At 37.5% G+C, this 19355-nt stretch overlaps 1 long non-coding RNA gene and 1 other non-coding gene across 3 annotated transcripts; one reads left to right on the forward strand and one right to left on the reverse strand.

Moving 5' to 3' along the window:
• Positions 1 to 1016: 1016 nt before the first annotated feature.
• On the reverse strand, positions 1017 to 18625 carry LOC123333634. 2 transcript variants are annotated; one of them, XR_006551050.2, is made up of 4 exons: positions 18611 to 18625; positions 16053 to 16459; positions 4207 to 4330; positions 1017 to 1735 (listed from the first exon to the last, which is right to left on the reverse strand). It is a non-coding gene; the product is annotated as an uncharacterized LOC123333634 (long non-coding RNA). The 2 variants fall into 2 exon arrangements; XR_006551049.2 differs by lacking the exon at positions 18611 to 18625 and adding an exon at positions 16550 to 16564.
• TRNAG-CCC lies at positions 15772 to 15844 on the forward strand. Its single transcript has one exon. It is a non-coding gene; the product is annotated as a tRNA-Gly (tRNA).
• Positions 18626 to 19355: the final 730 nt, after the last annotated feature.

Raw genomic sequence — 19355 nt, forward strand, 5'->3', positions numbered from 1 at the left:
AAGAACAAGAATGTCATTCAGAGTTTAACTCAGCACAGAAAAGGTTGAAGACCTCCATCCTGTAGAACTATTTTGCCAGGCAAAGACTGTGTGATATACCTGTGTTCCTCCTAGACATATACAGAATTGCAGTAGAGGGTTTCAAAGGACAATTTTATCAATCCTTTAACTGTCCTTATTTTTTGTCTTTCCTTTGTTAGATGTACCAATCCTTGAGCTTGCTTTAAAAAATAAAGAAACAGAAGAAGCAATAGAAAGGAGGATTTAGGAGAAATAAGCAAATGGAGCACCTTAAACAAGGAGGCTTGAGGCCAGGGCAGGTTGCAAAGGAGAACAAAGAAAACACATAAGAGGAAGAATCAAAGGAAATTTTCCCTATACCCTTACAGCAGGCCATCCAGACACAAAATGACTGTCTTCAGTTCTCTCCCTTCCAGCAGGAGGAAAAGAAAGAGAAGTATAAGTTATAAAGAGAAGGAGAGAAGACAAGAGAGACAAGCATGTATTAGATGACTACTGTATACCAGGAACCATGGAATGTATCTAAATGGAAAACACTTCTCACTGCATCTTCACTATCTAAAGCATTGGCATTCTCTCCACTTCACAGGCAAGGAAATTAAGGATCAGTGTATTTGAGGATCTTGCCCTTTGTTACACTGCTAATACTTGTCAGAATTACAATGAAACCTAGGACTCTGATGCAAGGCAGCTCTTCTCAAGAAGAAAAGCAGAAAGGAAAAAGGCTCAAGTTATCATTTCAGGTTGTTTCTGGGGAAAAAAATTCACAGGCTTTTGAGCATAAAAATTTTCTTTAAAAATAGGATAGATGGAAAAATATGATCTGGGTGCTGCTTTTGGCTGTCTTGAAACTCTGTGTAAGATGACAGCAGCCCAGAGAAATAAAGAAAACTATCTTTGGGTTAGTTTAAAGGGAGGTGGGAGGCTGAAAAAGTCACAGGACTTCACTGACATTCAAGACTTAACTTATTTTAAAGTAACAGAACATAACCAGATAAAAGATACATTCTTTATTTTCATACTTTACTTTATTCATCTTAAGATCAAGGGTACAGAGCCCTGATCCCAGCTGGCGATAGGGTCTGAGCTTCCAGCAGACCAGGACTCTGATGCTGATTTTTTTTTCTATATAGCACTGGTGCACAGTGAGTGCTAGTCCAGATTCAAGTATTTCCACACAGTATTATCCCCAAAAGAGGGAAGGTGGTTTGGAGGATCATTAAAGGGTTCAACATGTAGAAGGCAGCTACAATGTATGGAAAACTATAAAGAAAACATTCTTATCGGTCACACTTGTCTCAGAGTGGGTCACCTGATTGGAGACGGTAACAACTCAACCATAACGGATGACCAATATGTTCCTGGACCTTGACATCAATTATGGTAGCATACTTCCTTGTCTTTTCTGTCGTGAGGTATCCGTCACTTAAATTCATCCAAAGTGACAAGTCATTCCCTTTGTCTTCAGTTCAACTCAATGGCCACATTCATACCTAATCTTGGATTCCAGACTTATTTTCTGCTGCCTATTGGGCATCTCTCCAAGATGGTCCCACAGGCATCTCACAGGCAGTATGGCAGATGATAAGGAATACACTCCTTAGAGCCAGACTGATCTGGATTTAAGTCCCAGCTCTGTTTCTGGCTTCAGTTGCTTCAGTTGCTCTGTTTAAGACTTCAGTTGCAGATTCTTCTCTAAGCTTCCGTCTTACATCTGTAGGATGGGAAAAATCAGTACCTGGCTCAGGGTAAGTACTCAATAAATAAATATTGTACAACACAAAACTGAACTATCTCTACTTGCAAGTCTGTATCTTTCACCTAGTCCCATCCTCCTATACACATTTTTTTTGCATCTATATTATATCCAATGTGTCATGTCGTTCTGTTCATATCTGCTTTTTTTTTTTTAAGACTCTATAGAGCCATTTTAGATTTTCAGCAAAACTGAGAGGAAGGTACAGAGGTTTCCCATATACTATGTGCCCCACCCAACACATGCAGCCTCTCTCCCATCATACATATCGACCACCAGAGAGGTACATTTATTGAATTGATGAGTTGATATTGACACATCACAATCACCCAAAGTACACAGTTTACTTTATACCTCTCTTCATTGCTATGCATTCTAAGTGACTGGGAAAACGTATGACATGTATCTATAACTACAGTATCATACAAAGCATTTTCACTGCCTTAAAAACCCTCTGTGCTTCACCTATTCATCCCTTTTCCTAGGAACCACAGATATTTTACTGTGTCCATAATTCTATCTTTTCCAGAATGTCATATGGTTGAAATTGAACAGTGTATAGCCTTTACAGATCAGCTTCTTTCATTTAGTAACATGCATTTAAGTTTCTTCCTTGCCTTTTCGTGGCTTAATAACATTTCTTTTTAGCACTGAATAATATTCTATGGTCTGGATATGTCTCAGTTTATCTATCCTTTCACCCACTGAAGAACATCTGGTTACTTCCAAGTTGTAGCAATTATGAATAAAGGTGCTATAAGTGGCCATGTGCAGGTTTTTGTGTGGATATGTTTTCAACTCCTTTGGGTAAATTCCAAGGAATGCAACTTGTGTACTCCATGGTAAGAGAATGTTTAGTTCTGTAAGAAAGTGTCAGATTTTCTTTCAAAGTGGCTGTACCATTTTGCAATCTCACCAGTAATGAATAAGAGTTCCTATTGCTCCAATACTCAGGATTGGGTGCTATCAGAGTTCCAGATTTTGCCCATTCTGATAGGTGGGAGGTGGCATCTTATTGTTGAATTAATTTGCACTTCCTTGATTACACATGATATGGAACATCTCTTCATATGCGGTCTTTGACTCATTTTTATAGAGTTGCTTCATATTGTTGAGCTTTAAGATTTCTTTTGTATGTTTTAGATAACAGCTTTTTAACAGAAGTGCTTTTGCAAATATTTTCTCCTAGTCTGTGGCTTGTCTTCTCAGTCTCTACATTTTTTTAATTTCTTTAGCATACAGAAAGAGAATTATACAGAATTACAATTTTTTTTCCCAAAATAAATTCTGGCAAATTGAATGGTATAACAGAGGAAAATCTCTGTAATTTGAAGCCCCAAATATAGCAAAGTCAAAAACTAAAGATTTCATTTTAATTACAAGAAAATGTATCATGATTTTTCTTAATATCTTGTGAAACGCTCTCCCTAATGACTTAGACATGGCCAGTGCCAAGTTATATAATGCAGCATATGGCCTTGGAAAAAGGTACCTGGATAAGGTGTTCCAGGTAAATATAGCAGCACTTGGAGGGGAAAAAAATAAAATAAAACTTCATGGGAAAAAGATAAAGAACAATCTATACCTTGACCCTGCTTACCTAAGCAGCTCTCTAGGAACATGACTAAAGGTATCCATTCTAGGGCCAGTCCCAGCTCTCCTTCAAGGCTCTGTGACCTTGAGAAAGTTACTTTAACTCTGTGTTTTGGTTTCCTCATCAATAAAATGAGGGCAACAAGAGTAACTAGGGTTGTTTTAAGGAAAAAGTTGATAGATATAAAGCTCTTAGAAGAGTTCCTGGCACAGAGCAAGCACTCGGTATTTTTAGCTATTATTTTTATATGCTGTTTGTGAGGATCAAATGAAACATTTGTAATGGTTAAAAGCTATACAAATTGATACTGTTATGTTAAAAATAAAGAAGAAAATGACGTCTTCTTTAAATAAGATTATTTGGTACTTGACAAGGATTTATGGGGCTCTTCTGACATGATTGCTTAAATTTAAATTTAGCTACGGAAAATAAACACTGCTCTGCTTTTTCAAACTCAGGTAACAGCATTTTTTAAATGTTTTAAATTATTTGACATCTTATTAGTCAAATCTTGTATAGACTCATTATTTTGGAATCTTGGAGTCTTTCTAAATGCTCTCTAAATTCATCACATTTTAGTAAAAATCATAGTCTAGGGTTCAAATTCCACTCTGCTGTGAGCATGCTGAATGTTATTTAGGCATATCACTCAGCCTCTCAAAGCCCCAGTCTCCTTACATATAAAATTACCTAGTAGGAGGGATAATCTCAAAGCTCACATTCAAGAACAAAAGTCCATGAGTTATAGGTTACGATAAGCATCACAGCCTTTGTTTCAGTATTTGTTGGGGGAGAGGGGTGGATGGCAGCAGCAGATAGCTTTTTAAAAACTTACCTTAAGTCAGACATTTGGAATTTCAAACAAACAAACAAAAAATACCATTCTTCTGACTCTCAGGCTGGAATCCCAGACCAGTGAATCTTAAGCTTTTCAATCAAAATGCCATAGGTTTCCTCTACTGTGTAAAATATTGAAAATAAAGACAATTGAAGAAAAATAATCTCTACAATTCTTAGCAAGTTGATACCACCTGAAAATACTTTTTCAGTTTTAATCTCTCTCAGCAAAATAATACCTCTAACTAGCTTGGTGGAAGCAAAAATCAAAAATGTTTCCAAAGGTAGATTAAGCCTGTCATCCTATTCATACAGGCTGAGCCCAACAAAGCACCTGCACTCTTGCCCTGCACTTGTCTCAGTGCTGCCCAATTTTAAGAAAACTGCAGTGTCAGAACCCAAAACTGTCTCTGACTCCCCACCAATGAATTAACAATGATGGGAAAAGGACAACAGGAGGGACAGTAGGTTGGCAGATGAGAGAGATGAACAGAAAGCATTTTAAAGTCTATCATTTTCTCACTGGTCATATTAAAATCAGATGAAGTAGACTTCAAGATGAGAGATATTACCAGAGATAAAGAAGGATACTTCATAATAACAGTGTCCATTCATGAACAGCATGATCACAAAATACATGAAACAAAAACAGAACTGAAGGGGGAAAAAGAAATCTAATAGAGTTGAAGCCTACATTATTCTTTCAGTCATTATGTTAATATATCAAACAGAGAAGATCAATAAGGATACTGAAAATTTGACCAACACAATCAACCAACTAGATCTACTCGACTTTTATAAAACACAAAATACTTTTTCCAAATACACATGGAACAAATATCTAGAAGGTGTATATGATGGGGGCATAAGTCAAATCTCAAAGAACTTAGAGAATTCCTCCAAGTGCAACAGAATTAAATTAGAAGTCAGTTATCAATAGAAAAACCACAGAATCTGGAAATTACTAAACCTACTTCTAAATAATCCATAAGTCAAAGATGCAATTTAAATGCAAATTAGAAAGTGTCTCAAGCAAAATGCTAATGAAGTCAAAATTCATGGGATGTAGCTATACTGAGCTTAGAGAGAAATTTCTAGCTTTGAATGCTTATATCAGAAAAGAAGAAACACTTAAGATGATCTAAGCTTCTACTTAAAGAAGCTAGAAAAAACAAGATAATTAACCTCAAAGTAGCAAAAATGAAAATACAAATGAATGTAAAAACAATGAAAGGATAAACAAGCAACAGATAAAACTTAAAAGTCAAAAGCTAGATTTTTGAAAAGACTTTTTTTTTTTAAGTGATAAATCCTGTCAAGACTGGACCAGGAAATAAAAAGGAAGAAATAAAACCCACAAAATGCCATATCAGGAATGGAATAAGGACATCATTACAGACCTTCTAGATCTTAAGATAATAATAATAAGGGAATATTATGAAAAACTGTATGCCAATAAATTATCCAACTTAAATGACATGGAAAAGAGATCGATTAAAAACACAAATTATGAAAACTAATAAAAATGTAATAGGAATAATTTGAATATAACTGTTCAGGACATTTGAACATTAAACTTTGCATGTGAAAATATTTAAACTTTCCAAAAAGAAACCTCAAGGCTTAGATGATGTCACTGGTGATTTCTATCCAACATTTAACTAATATCAATTTTATTTTTATAGGCTTTCCTATAAAGTCTATATAGGCTTTATACATAGCAGTGGCACAGTGGTAAAGATCCTGCCTGCCAACACAGGAGATGCAAGAGTCATGGGTATGATCCCTGGTTCAGGAAGATCCACTGGAGTAGAAAATGGCAACACACTCCAGTATTCTTGCCTGAAAAATTCCATGGACAGAGGAGCCTGGTGGGCTACAGCCTATGGGGTTCCAAAGAGTCAGACATGACTGAGCAACTGAACACACAAACCAATGTTATGCATACTCAGAAAATAAAAGAGGAAGAAATAACCCAATGTGTCTGAGGTCAGGATAAACCTGATACTAAAACCTGACAAGGATATTACAGATACATACCAATAATTATTGAATATAAATTATTGTATGTTTTGTTGTTTTGTTTTGGGGTTTTTTTGGCCATACCACATAGGGTTGAACCCAGCCCTGCCAGTGAAATCGCTGAGGCTTAACCACTGGACTGCCAGGGAATTCCCCCAAAATTCTTAACAAAATATTAGTAAATCTAGTAATATAGGGACTTCTCTGGTGGTCCAGTGGTTAAGATACTGCACTCCCAGCTGGGGAACTAAGATCCCACATGCTGTGTGGTGTGGCCAAAAAAAAAGAAAACATTTACGAAAAAAAAAAAAACCTAATAATATACAGAGTATAATGCATCATGACCAATAGGTTGTTTAGTTCACCATAAAAGCATCTCATTCAAAGCACAAACATATGACAAAATTCAAATTCATTAATTTGGAAAACAAGGAATAAAAAGGCGGCAACTTAAATCTAGTAAATGACATAGAAATAAATACTATTTTCTTTCCTCTGTTCTCACCAACACTTCTGACACCAAATGTGTGGAGTTCTTCCCCCACACTGACCAATTCTCTGATTTGATGCCAGTGAGGTGTCTTACAATTCAATTCTGCTACTATCTACTTGGGGTTAGTGTTAGATTCCACAGATTAAGGTCTCAGTCTCACAGACTCCACCCACTTCAAATTCCAAATGCAACTTCCTGTACTTCTAACTGGCCAGCTCTAGACTGGGGATTCCCAAGACCTCCTCCTCAGGATTGATTTTCTAGAATGACTCATGGAACTCAGAGAAACACTCACTTGCATTTACCAGTTTATATAATAAAGGATAATTAAAGTATACAGATGAACAGACAGATGATATTTCAATAGCGTGAGGTCTGGAAACTTCCTCAGAGTAGGAGTTTTGTCCCTATGGAACTGGGATGTACCACTCTCTTTGCTTGTGGAAGTTCTCCAAACATTACACTTTAGACATTTTTGTAAAGGCTTCATCGTATAGGCATAAAGGATTATGAATCAATCTCTAACTCTTCTACCCTTCTCAAAGGATTAGAGAGGAGGCCCGAAAGTTCAAAGCTTCTTATCATGGCTTGGTATTTCTCATAACACATCCTGAAGTTGTCTGGATGACTACCCAGATGATAATGAACCCACCAAGAGTCACCTCGTAGGAGCAAAAGAATCTCCTATCATCTAGGAAATTCCAAAGGATTTAGGAACTTTGTTTCAGGAACTGGTGTCAAAGAACAAATATTAGAATATTTGTTATTAGAGGTTCCCATCATCCCTATAACTCAGGAGATTACATGGGTTTTAAGAGTTTTGTGTAAGGAATTGGTGGCAGATAACCCACTCCAGTACTCTTGCCTGGAAAATCCCACAGACAGAGGAGCCTCGTAGGCTGCAGTCCATGGGATTGCTGAGTCAGACACAACTGAAGTGACTTAGCAGCAGCAACCTAATAATGTATCTTTATCTTGCAGGGCATTTATAAAAACCACAGCTAAATTATACTCAGTGGTGAAAGACTAACATACTTGTCCTAAGATCAGAAGCAATTTCTTCTAATAATGGCTCTTCTATTTAACTTGTAACTGGAAGTCTTAGTGCAATAAGGCAAGAAATAAAAGGCATAAATATCAAAAAAGAAAATTTTTAATTGTCTTTCTTTGTAGATATGATTTATACATAGAAAATCCTAAGAAATCTATAGAGAAGCTAATATAATTGATGGTTTTGCAAGATTTCAAGTTACAAGGTTCATATAACAAAATCAGTTATTTCTATATAACTAGAAGCAAATAATTAAACATGCTGTGGCAGATTCATTTTTATATTTGGCAAAACTAATACAATTTTGTAAAGTTTAAAAATAAAATAAAATTTAAAAAAAATTAAAAAATGGGGAAAAAATAAAATTTTATTGACATAATATCATAGAAGAATTTTGAAATAAATTTAATAAAAATGTGAAAGACTTCTATAGTGACAAATAAAATATTACTAAGAGAACTTAAAGACCTAAATAGGGATATGTAATGCTCATGAGTTTGTAAGACTCAGGTTTGTTAATATGGCATTTTCTCCCCAAATTTATCTCTGGATTTAAAGTAACATTCAATAAAGAAGATGTGGTATATTTGTACAATGGAATGCTACTCAGCCATAAGAATGAATGAAATAATGCCATTTGCAGCAACATGAATGCAACTCGAGATTATCATACTAAGTGAAGGTAAATCAAAAAGAGAAAGACAGATACCGTATGATATAACTTATATGTGAAATCTAAATATGACACAAATAAACCTATCTATGAAACAGAATCATGAACATAGAGAACAAACTGGTGATTGCCAAGGAGGAAGGCGCTGGGGGAGGGATGGAGTGGGATGTTGGGGTTAGCAGATGCAAACTTTTATGTATAAAATGGATAACAACAAGGTCTTACTGTACAACACAGAGAACTATATTAAATATCCTACAATAAACCATAATGGAAAAGAATATAAAAAAAAGAATGTGTATATATGATATGTATAACTGAATCACTTCTACTGGACAGCAAAAAGTAACACAACATTGTCAATCTATTATACCTCAATAAAAACATAAAAAATAAATGTAAAATAAGGTGATCCCATTAAAAACCCTACAAGCCTTTTTAAAAGTAGAAATTAACAGACTATTTCTAAAAGTTTACATAAAAATGAGAATGATTGAAAATAGTCAAAATAATCTTTAAAAAGAAAAACAAAATTTAAGTACTTACACTACCCAATTTCAAGATTTACTGTAAGCAACAGTTAGAACTGGACATGGAACAACAGACTGGTTCCAAATAGGAAAAGGAGTACATCAAGGCTGTATATTGTCACCCTGCTTATTTAACTTCTATGCAGAGTACATCATGAGAAACGCTGGGCTAGAAGAAGCACAAGCTGGAATCAAGATTGCCGGGAGAAATATCAATAACCTCAGATATGCAGATGACACCACCCTTATGGCAGATAGTGAAGAGGAACTAAAGAGCCTCTTGGTGAAAGTGAAAGAGGAGAGTGAAAAAGTTGGCTTAAAGCTCAACTTTCAGAAAACGAAGATCATGGTTTCTGGTCCCATCACTTCACGGGAAATAGATGGGGAAACAGTGGAAACAGTGTCAGGCTTTATTTTTCTGGGCTCCAAAATCACTACAGATGGTGACTGCAGCCATGAAATTAAAAGACGCTTACTCCTTGGAAGGAAAGTTATGACCAACCTAGACAGCATATTCAAAAGCAGAGACATTACTTTGCCAACAAAGGTCTGTCTAGTTAAGGCTATGGTTTTTCCGGTGGTCATGTATGGGTGTGAGAGTTGGACTGTGAAGAAAACTGAGGGCCAAAGAATTGATGCTTTTGAACTGTGGTGTTGGAGAAGACTCCTTGAGAGTCCCTTGGACTGCAAGGAGATCCAACCAGTCCATCCTGAAGGAGATCAGTCCTGGGTGTTCATTGGAAGGACTGATGCTAAGCTGAAACTCCAGTACTTTGGCCACCTCATGCGAAGAGTTGACTCATTGGAAAAGACTCTGATGCTGGGAGGGATTGGGGGCAGGAGGAGAAGGGGACAACAGAGGATGAGATGGCTGGATGGCATCACTGACTCAATGGACATGAGTTTGAGTGGACTCTAGGAGTTGGTGATGGACAGGGAGGCCTGGTGTGCTGCAATTCACGGGGTCGCAAAGAGTCGGACACGACTGAGCGACTAAACTGACTGACTGACTGACAGTAACTAAGATGGTGTGATATCAATGTACAGATATTCAAATAGATCAGTGGAGTAGAATAGAGAGTTCATAGATCCATGTTAAATAAAAAACTGTTGACAAAAGGAGTCAATGCAACTGAATGCAGAAGGAATGTCTTTTCAACCAATAGTGCTAGGAAAATGTATATATCCATTTGCAACTTCTGAACTTCTACTTCATGCCATATAAAAAATTAGAGATTGATCATAAAACTTAAAACTATAAAGCTTCTGGAAGAAAATTTAAGAGGCTATCTTTATGATCTTGGATGGACAAAGATTTTGCAGATAAGGTTTTTTAAGGTTCTAATCATGAATAAAGGTAATCAATTGGATTTCATCTAAATTAAAATCTTTGGCTCATCTTTTGATGAACAAAAAAATCCAGAAACTGAAGAAAATATTTGTGACACATGTACCTGATAAAGAACTTATATCCAAAATACATAAAGAACTACCACAAATTAATAATAATGACCCAATTTTTAAAATATGCAAAACTGGAGAATATACTTTTAAGAAAAGAGGAAACACAAGACATAAATGGCCAAGAATCACATAAAAAGTGCTCATCATTTGTCATCACGGAAATTCAAATTAACACCACAATGAGACTTGTCACTCAAATGGCTAAAAACACACAATATAAATATTTGCAAGGATATGAAACAACTGGAACTCCCACATTACTGGTGGGAGACAAAAATGCAGAAACTACCTCAGGAAATTATTTATTGGTTCTTTGTAAATTATACACATCCCTACTCCATGAACCAGTAATTCCACTCCTAATAATTTACCTAGGACAAATGAAAACATTTCTACACAAAGACCTTTTAAGAATATTCACAGCAGTTTTACTTATAATAGCCAAAAATTGGACACTAAAATATTTATCAATAGAAGTATGGTTAAACAACTTGTGGCATAATCACTAAGTGGAATGCTTCATAGCAATAAAAAAAAATGAACTACTGACACCCATAACAACATGAATCTCAAAAACATTTTGAACAGAAGAATCCAGATGCAAGAGTGTATTCCCTTTATAGAAAGTTCAAGAAGAAACTAAACTAAACTATGGTAATAAAGATTAGAACTATGGCTGGGAGGGAGAAAAGGGATTGACTGCAAAGGCACTTTAGGAAAATTTATAAGTTGTGGAAATGTTCTACATCTTTGCTGAGATGTTGGTCACGTAGGCATGCATCTGGCAAAACCCATCAAAATGTACTGTTAATATCTGTGTACTTTACACATTAACAAATACAAATCTAGTATTTTCAAAACCTTCTTTTATGTGAAATATAAACCAGGTATGTCTTGCTTTTTAAAAAATTATAAAATAGCTAAATCAGATTGTTATTAGAGTACAAGATGGTTTTTGCTTTGGATACTTGCTTGGGAGTTCTCCTTAGTGCAATGAAATTATTAAGTTGAAAAATACATAGTTTAAAACAGCTGTTTAGGAACACATATGTTACATAGAATCAGCTCAAAAATTGGAAAATGTCTCAGTCTTGGTTCCAAAGAATTTCTCAGGCATTTGACTTAGTCACTGAAGTATAGGTGGGCTTCCCAGGTGGCACTAGTGGTAAAGAACCCACCAGCCAATGCAGGAGACACAGGAGATGTAGATTTGATCCCCTGGGTCAGGACAATCCCCTGGAGGAGGACATGGCAACTCGCTCCAGTATCCTTGCCTGGAGAATCCCATGGACAGAGGAGTCTGGTGCACTATAGTCTGTAGGCTCATGAAGAGTCGGACATGACTGAAGCGACTTAGCACACGCACACGGAAGTATAGGTAATGTGAGATCATTTTCCAAGGAAATAGTCCTCATAGTAGCCATGTCACAACTGATGAGCTACCTTTGTGAGATTTCTTAGCACACAGAGGGGGAAAAAAGCACACACAGAGGATTCAAGAGTTATAAGAAGCTTTTGCATTTACAAGCCAATCTGGCTACATATGACATTTTCTTGCATGGGTAAGCATCTTCAGTTTTATCTTGACATATCTATTGCTATCTTTCTAAAATCTGCTTTTGCACATGAAAAATTGCCATTTCATATATAGCAAAACACTTTGGAATATCCTTGACACATACCAAAAAAATTCATGTGATCTCTGGAAAATTGGTTATATTTTTATCATTACAGAGAACTGGTAAAATTAAGTTGTAGAAGTTTATTTTTATAGTAAACTTAACCTATAGCTTTACCTATTATTTTATTAACTAAGTAGCAATGGTAAATATGATCTATACATGACATGTATAGTATAGCCAAGATGTTTCCAATTACCTGCTTTTTCCATGAGCTTCTCACAATTTGAAATCTATACCATATTTACATAAAATTAGGAAACAGAATTAGGAAACAGAGGATCAAAAAGACACACTCAGAACTCTGCTACTTGGAATAGTATCTTTTCTCCTCAGTAAGAGACATCAATTTTACCAATGGCTTCCCATTCCAAAAATCAGTAAGCTAAGAGCAGTTTGGGCTTTCCTAGTGGCTCAGTGGTTAAGAATCTGCCTGCCAATGCAAAAGATGTGGGCTCCATCTCTGGGTCAGGAAGATCCCCTGGAGAAGGAAATGGCAACCCATACCAGTATTCCTGCCTGGGAAATCTCATGGATGGAGGAGCCTGGTGGGCTACAGATCATGGGGTCACATAGAGTTGAACACAACTTAGTGATAATTGCCAATGAACAACAAGGGGACTTCTCCTTGGATTCAGTATAACTCATCACTGTCATTAACCCTCCTCTGCTGCCAAGGCCAATGTCAGAGCTCATGGCCAGCCTTGGGCAAAAATAAGAAGGCAACCAACAGGAGATCTAGGAACCTGGCAATTATGCTGGGCTGGGTTTGTTTAGACAGAAAGATCAGCAGGGGCCCTCCCAACAACTTGAACTTTCATCCCATACTTAGCCAATACTGAGTGGGGGACAAGAGAAGCAAGTTAACCTTACTGAACTGGGACGCTACACTTAAAATTTACTATTTGTTAATGGGTGGGTTTGGTATATATATGGTGCACCTTGGGCCATACCCAAATTACTGAAGAATCTGGGGGCTATTTTGTAGAAAATTTCACTGTTGAAAGCAATGTCACCTATTTGGCCTAAACTCTAGAAAGGAAATTACAGAACACTTAAAGCAAGTCCTAGCATATAACAGGCTATCAGTTTGTATTTGTTGAGTGAATGAATCAATGTCATAGAGCTCCAGTATATTGCTGAGCAACTCCAACATTTATGCATAAAGTTAAGCATTATTTACTGATATCTTTTAAACAAGTATATTATATAAAAGAAGAATAGCTTTTTATCAAGTATCTGCTGCTTGATGGAACAGGGATACTATTTTTAAAATATTAAACTGGTGTACTTGCCTTGCTTCTCCCTACCCAGTAAAAATCAAGAGCATTTAACATTTTCAGAGGAAAGATAAAGTTATTGTCCAGCTTTAATTTGCAAATTATATGTTTTAGTGCCATTTTTAAGTTTTGATCACCAAATTCTATTGAGAAGGAATGAAATTTTGCAACTCAAAAGTTTTTTCTTGAAATACTAAGAACCAGAGCCTGAAAGACAAAGCAGGGAAACAAAGGCAGAAAGAATTCAGGATATGGTACACCTCTTAATTCAGGGAAAGGAAAAAAAAGAAATCTTTGTCACTAGGGGAACTGGAGATGACAGGAGAGAGTAAGGAAAAAAAAAGAAAAAAGAAAAGGAAGAAGTTCAGGAAGCTAGAGGAATCCAAGTACAGAGACTTTCTCCTCATGTCTCAAAAGAATAGCCTTTAGAAAATGCAAACTCCTTAAAAAAGACTAGCATTTTACACGCTCTTTTCAACATGGTACGGGGTCAACAGAGTAGGAACGGTAGAGGGTGGTGCATGCATGTGTGAGTGCTCAGTCGTGTCTGCCTCTTTGCGACCCCATGGACTGTAAAATGCCAGGCTCCTCCGTCCATGGGATTCTCCAGGCAAAAATACTGAAGTGGGTAGCCATTTCTTCCTCCAGGGGATCTTCCTGACCTAGGGATCTCCTGCATTGGCAGGCAGATTCTGTACAACTGTACCACCTGGGAAGCCCAGAGGGTGGTAATGCATACCATAAAATGCAGAGATAAAACAAGTGGAAATTCTGGGCATTCCAGGAAAATTAAAGCAAAGCAGCCTGGAGTCGGGAGGAAGGGTCACAATGAGCATGGACTTCGTTTCTGGAGGCTGTGGCAGGACCCAAATTCTTCAGGGATGCCCCAAACCAGCGATACTTCAGTGGCCACCGGCTCAAGATTAAAGGGACAAGATCTGACCAGACACACCAGTCAGATGGACATCTGAGAAGATATAGGAGACAGCTTGGGTACCATCCTGCTGCCACGATCGTCTACATTTTCTTCCTGCACCCCAGTTCACATTAGGGAAGGAAAGGAGAGGAGGGTGAGACCCCACGAGAGAGGGGAGACAGTTTCTTTAGGAGTTTGAGTTTTAAACTTACTGCTTTTGTCTAAAATATGCTGTTTGAATTATCTCTTATTGGCCATTTTCAGTTCCCCTCCCACACCCACACTCCACCACCATTAGCAGAAATAACAGTTTGAAAACTAGATTATATAAAAATAATTAAGTTCCTGTCTTTGTGTGTCTGAGTTGTATTAAAATAATAATAATAATTAATGATAGCAATTACTATGTACCAAGCACTATTCTAAGTTCATTAATTCATGTATTAATCACAACTGTTCTAGGAAGTACTATTCTTATATCCATTCTCAAAATGAGAACATTGAAACACAAAAATCACCCAGTTATTAGTGACAGAACCTGGACATATACAGGCAACTCAGCACCAGAATTAGGACTATTTAACTCCCCTGGTAAAATGCAGGTACATTTGAATAAATTGGAGTTTGCAAACCAGCAAGCAGTGATTTAACTTAAATGGGTCTAGCTATAGCCATAAGCTCTTTTTATCAGAATATGGCTTTTTCCTTTCCCTCTTTGTCTGCTAACTCAATCACTTTTACTTTGGGTACCTATATCTTTCCATAAAGGGAAGTAAAGGACCCCCACCAAAACCTTCCAATCAGTGACCTTCTACTCATATTAAACAATAATTCGTTACAGGGGGTCAGCAAAAGCCTAAGGCAAGTCAGAATCTTTCTCAGAGATTGGAGCAGACCCTGGGAGACAAAAATCTCTCCTCTTCTGGGATTATAAATGCTGTGGTAGACATTAGTCATTCTTTTTGGTAACTAGCAGCTGAATCACCTTCTTAAGTGAGGAATGCACCAGCCTGGAAGCAGAGCAGAAAAGTAAGCTATGGCAGATATTTCTCAAAATCCCTTGCAGCTACACGGTACAAGCATACAAGCCAAGCCAAGATAATCATACATCTAGATTCTAGGTTCTGATTAGATGTTAATGACCCAAAGAAGTGGAGACTGCACAAAATCTATGTCTGGAGAGGGTGACACAGAATAGCACCTACATTTAGTTTCCAGAGGGAGGCTGAATTTTCCAGCAACAGTGTTTGAGACCTAGTGTCCAGCAACGCTATCAACAGTGCCAGCTCAGTCGCTATGCCCCCAAGGGGACTGAGACAGTTCAGTGAACCACGTTCTTGAGAAGACTGTGGTATGACTTCGGACAAAGAGCCTCCAGGGCTTGTGTTCTGGTTCTCCCAGATAGTCTATGTGCTATCTGATAAAACTCTCTCAATAACAGACATTTAGGGGACTTGCCTGGTGGTCCAGTGGCTAAGACTCTGTACTCCCAATGCAGGGGGCCCAGGTTCAATCCCTGGTCAGGGAACTAGACCCCACATTAAGCAAATAAGAGTTTGCATGCCACAACTAAGACTGGTGCAGTCAAATAAAGAAATAAAAATAAAAAAATATATATTTAAAGTCATGTAGTTTCCTGTGCTTGAAACTAAGAATCTGCTTAGTTTTCTATTGCTACTGCAATGTTACTTACTACAAACTTTGTAGTTTAAGACAACACAAAATCATTCACTTACAGTTCTAGAAGTCAGGAGTTCTAAAATCAAGGTATCAACAAGTGTGCATTCCTTTCTGGGACTCCATGGAAGAATCCATTTCTTGGTTTCCCCAGTTTTCAGAGGCATCTTTCTTCCATTATCAAAGCCAGCAACATTGCATTTCTCTGACCGTTCTTCCCTTGACACATCTCCCTTTGACTTTCCCTTTTTCTAACTCCCTCCTCCATTTTTAAGCACTCTGGTGATTACACTGGTTCCACCTGGATAATCCAGGCTCGTCTCCCTATTGTAAAGCCAGTTGATTGTCAACATTAATTCCATCTGCACCCTTGATTCTTCTTTGCCATGTAAACTTAACACACTCACAGTTTCCAGAGATGAGGAGAGGGGCATCTTCAGAGGCATTGTTCTGCCTATCACGGAACCTAAATAAGCAGATATCTGTATCAGGTATCAGGGACAAGCAACAGATTCCTAATGAAACAGAGGCATTATGAATAAATCTATCATCTGACCTGATTGCAACTAAATGGAATAATAAGCCCAGCTGGTAGTAATGGATGAAACTCTAGCAGCCCATGGCAGCCAAGGGCAAATGGTGATCAGCTGGAATGAAGACCTCACTGAAGGCAGGTTTGGCGAGACCCCCATATATAACAGGGGTTTCCAACCTCCAGGATCTAGTGCCTGATGATCTGAGGTGAAGCTGATGTAACAATAATAGAAATAAAGCACATATATGTTATGTGCTTGAATCATCCCAAGACCATCCCCTCACCCTGGGTCCATGGAAAACCTGTCTTCCACAAAACTGGTCCCTGGTGCAAAAAAGGTTGGGGACCGCTCCTCTGGCAAATAACTACTATATAAAATGAATGAAAAAGCATAAGGACATTTGATAGCTTAAGGAAACAGAAGGATATTTTGAAAATTAAAAATTACTGGCTAAAAATACAGACCAATTATCAGGGGATTTCTATAATGGTCCTATACAAGTCTCCAATCTCTTGCTCCTGAAGGCCTGTAACAACCCCAAAACAAACTCAAAGATTGATTTTAGATGTTACCCATTTCATAACATTTAACTATGTCCATTAAATGTAATTCACAACCTAGGCAAATATGTTAGGTGAAACCAAGGGCAGCAGTAATAAAAGGCTAGAGCCCCAAGATGTAAAATGAGGACAAATGGGAAGATTCAGATAACTGACTACACTGAGCTGAGCTGTCTACTGAGAGTGGAAAAAAGTCTCAAATCCTCCTTTTACTAAAACTGTCCTTGCCTTGCTTGAAGGTCTCATAAGACCTCACCTAGTAATAGCCGATGGGTTTCCCAGGTGGCTCAGCGGTAAAGAATCCACTGGCAATGCAGAAGACATGAGTTCAATCCTCAGTTCGGGAAGATCCCCTGCAGGAGGAAAGGGCAACCCATTCCACTATCTTGCCCAGGAAATTCCATGGACAGAAGAGCCTGGCAGGCTACAGTTGATGGGGTCAAAAAGAGTCGGACACAACTGAGCGACTGAGCACCCATGCACACAGTTATTTCCTACAAGCTGGGGGCACTGCTTTGGAAACGGCCTCCACTGATTTTACTGAAAAATACCAGGAATCTGGGGTCACAGAAGCTGAGTATTGATTTGCAATGATTAAATGCAAGGTACACAGATGCAAAATAACCTAATGGGCAGAACTGTCTGACATTCAATGAATGATTCTTTTTGTTGGTTTATTGTGGGTCCCTTCGGGTTGAAATAGGGGGGAGCCCACTAAGGTCCTACTTGATTTATGTAACTAACAACTTTAAGTCTGGCAAACAAACTTTAAGTCTGATGAGAACTACTGTAATAGCCACTTCTCTGATGGGAATCAGTTCATAGAAGGAAAGCAAGGCACTACTGAGGAAGAAACTTGCAAGCACACGAAAGCAGGTTACATCTCTCTTCTAACTTTTCCTATGAAAACTGTGGGAAGTGAGACCATTTGACAAGAAAACTGTGCACTGAGGGAAATAACTAGTCCTCTGAATCTTTACTGACTTCTACTCCAAAATGTGCTAATTCTTGGAGACCCATCCTGAGGTACACCACTTACAGTTAAGAGATTATCGTACAGATCAGCCCACCTATTCATAGGTCCTGGGTGACCATAAACCTATTAGGTGATTGTATCCCCAGTTCAGAGTATATAGTCTGAATATGTATACTCAGACTCGGGCAAAGTCTGCACATTAGTCTCGTGAACTGTGGAGTATTATGAAACACCCCCACCCCCAACCATCAGAAAGACTAGTTCCATCATCAAAGACTTGAAAGATGCAGGGCTGGTGATTCCTATCACGTCTTTCAAGTCTGGACAATGGAACTAGTCTTTGGGGAAAAATTGAAAACTAAAACTAAACATTAAGCAAAAAGAAGAAAAATTAATTTACTTAAAAAAAATTATCCCATTACAAAGCAATCAGTAGGGCTAATATTTTGTTATATATCTCTTCAGCCTTTTCCTTTGTTGTTGTTCAGTCGCTAAGTCATGTCCAACTCTTTGTGACCCCTTGGATTGCATCACACCAGGCTTACCTGTCCTTGGCATCTCCTGCAGTTGGCCCAAGTTCATGTCATTGAACCCATGATGCCATCGAACCATCTCATCCTCTGTCATCCCCTTCTCTCTCTGTCCTCAATCTTTCCCAGCTTCAGGGTCTTTCCCAGTGAGTCAGCTGTTTGCAGCAGGCAGACAAAGTATTGGAGCTTCTGCTTTAGCATCAGTCCTTCCAGTGAGTCTTAAGGGTTGATTTCCTTTAAGACTGACTGATTTGATTTCCTTGCTTTCAAAGGGATTCTCAAGAGTCTTTTCTACATTTTTCAAAAAATAAAATGTAATGTAAACATATACTACAAGCTTTTCTTTTTTACCTTAGTACATTTTTCATCATCATTTCATGATACTCCACATCATTTTTGTGAAGGGGACCATAATTTTTATAGAGATAAATCTGCAGTAAAATTTACCAATTTTAAGTCTAATGAGTTTTGATATATGAATAAAATTGTATAACCACCACAATTAATATATATATTTAATTGATATAAAATATTTCCATCATCCAAAAAATTATCTTCTTGCCCTTTGCAAGCAATCAACTCCCCAACTTTGCCCATTATTTCCAGAAAAAAAATTTCTGCTTCTAGTAACACATGTGATAGAATGTGTTATATTGGTTCACACATCACTGATGTTCTGTTCCTTAAAATATATATATATATATATATATATATATATATATATATCTTTGCCTCATTTTGGAACACTTCTATTGCTATA

Source organism: Bubalus bubalis, chromosome 5 (genome assembly GCF_019923935.1).
Source record: "Bubalus bubalis isolate 160015118507 breed Murrah chromosome 5, NDDB_SH_1, whole genome shotgun sequence".
Taxonomy (NCBI): Eukaryota; Metazoa; Chordata; class Mammalia; order Artiodactyla; family Bovidae; genus Bubalus; species Bubalus bubalis.